This window comes from Coffea arabica, chromosome 11c (assembly GCF_036785885.1).
Source record: "Coffea arabica cultivar ET-39 chromosome 11c, Coffea Arabica ET-39 HiFi, whole genome shotgun sequence".
Taxonomy (NCBI): Eukaryota; Viridiplantae; Streptophyta; class Magnoliopsida; order Gentianales; family Rubiaceae; genus Coffea; species Coffea arabica.
In genome coordinates this window covers 24,926,337-24,931,056 of record NC_092330.1, presented here as the reverse complement: position 1 = coordinate 24,931,056, position 4,720 = coordinate 24,926,337, and the positions used below count along the sequence as shown (strand labels likewise).

Below are 4,720 nucleotides of genomic sequence, written 5' to 3'. Positions count from 1 at the left end.
CAACCAGTGGCATCTGAAAGAACGCATGACATGAACACACCACACGGTTCAGAGTTGCCTGAGATTAAAGAAGGTAATCCTTACCACTACTGGTAAACTCGTCTATGAGATATTAGAGTATTCCAAACCTTACGCGTGAAAGGATCAAAAAGATTTTGTCTTGGACTCGAGACTTAACTGAATGAGTAGATTAAAATAATACCTTGGACTTGTCCAATAAGTGTTTAGCTTGGGTTTTGACAGATTGTGGTGGTGGCCGAAATGGTTGAGAAAACTTTTGATTTTGCATCCTTCTTCTAGTCTTCTTGTTTGATTAAGGTTGGCTTGTTGCTAAGTGATAAATAGAATTGGAGTACTTTTAGTACTTGATTGTGATGAGTGATTCTTATAATGTGATTGACCTCTGAGATATTTGATCTGATTAGTATTTGATTGTGATAAGTAAGATTGAAATGATTCTTAGTACGTGATCAACTTTCGAGAACTATTTTTGATCTGATTAATGCAAGTTGAAATTTCGAGGTCGAAATTTTTTTAAGGGGAAGAGAGTGTGAGGACTCGCAAATTCCTTACATATTTCTCAAAAATTCCCTTTTATTTGAAAATTATTTGGAAATTATTATTTCATGTTATCCATGGTTCAATCACCCTAGAAAAGTGCCAATGACCATAGGAAATTAGGGTTCTCCTATTCGTTTTCAATTCAAGGTGAAATCGGATTTTTCGTGTAACCGAAGTATAATTATCCGGTACCGAGTAAGGATCAAATTTGGTGCTTAAGAGTGACTTTTAAGTGAGAAATAATATGTGATTAGAAGCAATGATAAAAAGTTAGTGAATAGGAAGCAAAAACCCTAGTACGTGCGATTTAAGAGAAAACGCGTCACACCGACGTGTACCGTGCACTACCGTTTGAACCGACCACTTGACCGCCACTTACTTGTCACACAAGTTTATTACTAATGGAGTAAAATATCTCCTCTCTCATGATGACAGCTTGGCCGAAATTTGTGGCTAAAATGCAAGGAAGGAGAGAGAAAATTGTGTGGTGGAAATCAAGCCAAGTGTTGGCTAAACTTGTGGACAGAATTTGTTCTAATTTTCTTGTCTTCTTATAAGACCAAGTGAGCTTCATTCTTCCCCAATTTTTCTGCTGCATAGCCGAGCAAGGAGAGAGGAAAGGGAGAGCAAGAGAAAACCAAAATTTCTTCTTGATTTGCACCATCCAAGTGCAAGAAACAAATTCTAAACCGATTAAAGTGTGAATTGTGATCTTGGGAAGCTAGGGAAGCTAAAATTTTCAAGAGGAAGTGAAGTGGTACTCTTGCAAGCCTTGTTTCTTTTGAGGTATGTGCTGCTTATACTTGCTATATGGATGATCTATGTTGTATCTAAGCTTAGATAAGTGGTTATAGTGATGATGGGAGCAAGAAATCAAGAAAGGTTCCATTAGAAATCAAAATTCCAGATTTCTGGAAAATTTTCCCCCTTTTCTGCCCGATTTTATTGCTCCATGTTAGAGGCCGAATTTGGCTTGGCACAAAACATGAAAGTTGTATAGAATGGTATTTTATATATGCCTATAAAATTTCAGCTCAATCGGAGCAACGTAGCTTGTGAAAAGACGAAAATACCCTCGCTGATCTAGGTTACTTTCCAGAATTCCGCGTGGACAGTTTAGTCTCTTTGGTTGTGTTTGTTTACTATAATCCGTTCAGATTTAGCCAATTGTCAAAACATGAAAGTTTTAGTACCCTGTATTAGCTTTTCAACGCCGCCAAGAACGTCTTAAACGGACCTCGGTAGACTGGGATATGGTCATTTGAATGCAGTGCGGTTAATTGACCAACTAGTTGGATTTTGGATCTGTAAAGTGGGCATTTGACTAGATTGCACTGTAAATCTGACTAAGTCATCTTCATGAGAATTGTATACATTTGTCTTAGCTTTCATATGGCTTTGGAATTATTGGATTTGGAGTTATGTGTGCGGAGATTAGAGTGGATGAATCAAGACTACCACAGTAAACCTCGAACTAGAAAATCTGGGATCATTTTGATAAATTTGACCTAGATACAGGGCAAACTGGACTGAGTGGCCTTCTTCAACATTGTAGTCCTGTGTCTTAGCTTCGAAACGGCTTAAGTTTCATCCCAATCCGATAAGTGTAACTCCGGTTGTGACCGTTATGCATGAACCCGTCAAAGCTGTCTTTTGTCAAATTGCATTTCCGCACTTGTTATTCCTTTGATTTTGTTCTTATATTGTCTTGAGCCTATGAAATGGCTATTATGATGAGTTTGTGCTGTACATGACTTTGGGATTGGCTGAGAAAAATCATGAAGCCATAAATGGCTGGAAATTAGGTAAACACAAAGGGCATGCTGCCCAAATTTTCGCCCGAAAGCTAAGTTCTATTTGAACTTGTATAATACTATGACCATTTTTCCATCTTAAAAACATGATCCTTCTTCAATTGGAAACTCCAAATGTTTACTTACTCTTACCAAATAAAGAGGAGTGGTTTAGGATTTTCTTGAGTATTTTGTCCACGGGTCCAAATGTCCTCGTTCCACTTTAAAGTCTCTTTTTATACGTTCTACTCATCATTCGTCGAGTTTCTTTGATTGCACCTAATTGTTTGTGATAAATAAGTGGTAATATTCTTTTCATTTAATTTTAGGTTTTCTCAGTGACTAAAGATAATATCCGGAAGGATATTTTGCACGTTGTTGTGCGTAAATAGGTGAGTGTTCTATATACCCGTGTTTTCTGTGACTACCTGATTACCTGACTATCTGTTTACTCGATTTCCAATTTATGTGATCACGTGATATTCGTGAATTACATGCTCCCATGAAATCAATTTGTATTGTTTACGTGCTAAGTGTCCACTTGATTACTTAATTATCATGAATCACATGCTATATGAAGTTGTCCATCATTGTTAGGCGAGTGTGTACTTTACCTCATTCGACCTATTCAATTGATGAATTTTACCATTTACCGTTTACCGATTTACTTGGTTACTTGTGCATGTTGTAAGCTCTAAGCTGAACTTGGGCCCCGCCTCGGTTACCGACCTACTCGAGCCAGGACTGGGCTCGGTCGGGTAGGTTGGAACCCTGGACAACCGTCGGTATACTCGAGTATTACCACTGGAGGGATAAGGTGATGGCCAGTCAACCGTGGGGATCCGGAAGTTATAAGGTGCAGAGGACCGACAAAGTTCCACCGGAACACCGTATCCTTCAGTATATGGTTACCGTGTATTATGATAATTGTTCCATGCTAAAATGCCAACATGAAATCATGTGCCATACCTTTTGATATGTTCCTTGTTTAATTACTTGTTTATTTATATAGAACCTCACTGGGCTTTTTAGCTCATACCACGTCAATTGTTTTCCTTAGCAGGGGAAGGCGAGCAAGGACGAGAGTTCTGTATAGTCTGGTTGATCTAGTTCTTTGGCCTTGTAATGGTTCTCGCCCTAGTGCTTGGCACGGGCTGGTTGTATGAGGAATGAGAACCTTGTATATTCGATGTTTGTACTTGAATGGTAAAAACTTTGAAAACTTCTGGTGTGTAGAAGTTTCTTATCTTTTACTTGAGCATCTATGTATATATTAAGTTGAAGTGGATGGGTTACTTATTGTCTATGGATGTACGCACGTGATACGAGTGACTGAGTCCTGGCGAGAGCTGGGCAGGCGGTCCGCCGAACCCTTTGGTGCGCCTTAGGGGGAGGTGGGGCCGTCACAGATTAGACCTTTTCAAAATTGGAGCAAAACAGGTTCAAAGGCTAACATATGCTGAAATAGCTGTCGGACGCACAAAAAGACTGCATCGATCGTTCGACAACCATTGAGTATCTTCAGACACATGAAGAACCCATCCTCGAACATCCGAAGATGATAAGCCAAGTCCTTTAAGCACACTGACCTCGATCGGACGTACAACACCAGAGTACCGGACGTCCGACAAACATTGTGACACTTCGGACGCAAAACATTGGAGGCACCGAACGTCCGAAAGAATTAAAGAAGAATTTCCAGTTTTACATCATACCTTCGGATGCATTTTCTAGAGGTACTAGATGTCCTAAATATTTCAAGAAAACTTCTTGAACTCATTGCCTGCGTTCGGACGCAGAAAACTAGCCTATCGGACGTCCGACACCACTAATGGTTAGTTGATTCTTCAACTGCCTTTTATCCGTTGGTAGTATTAATTGAAAAATTCTTTGGTCTCTTATAAAAAGAACAAAATCAACCACTTCAAAAAAAACTTTTGAACATTGAAACTACATCAGATCTTGAGTGATTCAAATGTGAGAATACTCTTTAAAGAAGATTTGTACTCTTAGTTGTGTAATTTTCGATAAGCTTTTCAAGTGTGTTTCTATTTCTTCAATAGTGTAGTTTTGTGAGGGTTATGCGAGTGATAGTAAAACTTCCTTGCTTGCTATATAAAGTGATTTTCAAACTCAAGTGGAGTTTGAAACTTGGTTTGCTATTGTATCCTTTTATTTACTGTCTTGCAATATAAATTGTTTATCTCTTCTACTCCCAAGCACTTGTGCCTTCTCATCAATTGCTCCATTGTGTGGTCCTTTAGAAAAAGAGGGCAAGTTCTAAAAAATTGACTCATATTTTGGCCAGTTTTTTAAATCACCTAATTCATCCCCCCTCTTAGGTTATTTTCGATCCTTACAATTGG

General features: G+C 38.7%; 1 long non-coding RNA gene across 1 annotated transcript; it reads left to right on the top strand.

The window, feature by feature from the left end:
- Positions 1 to 563: 563 nt before the first annotated feature.
- LOC140016380 (uncharacterized) lies at positions 564 to 3,676 on the top strand. The gene is made up of 3 exons (XR_011822773.1): positions 564 to 1,347; positions 2,684 to 2,746; positions 3,418 to 3,676. It is a non-coding gene; the product is annotated as an uncharacterized lncRNA (long non-coding RNA).
- The last annotated feature ends 1,044 nt before the right edge of the window (positions 3,677 to 4,720 follow it).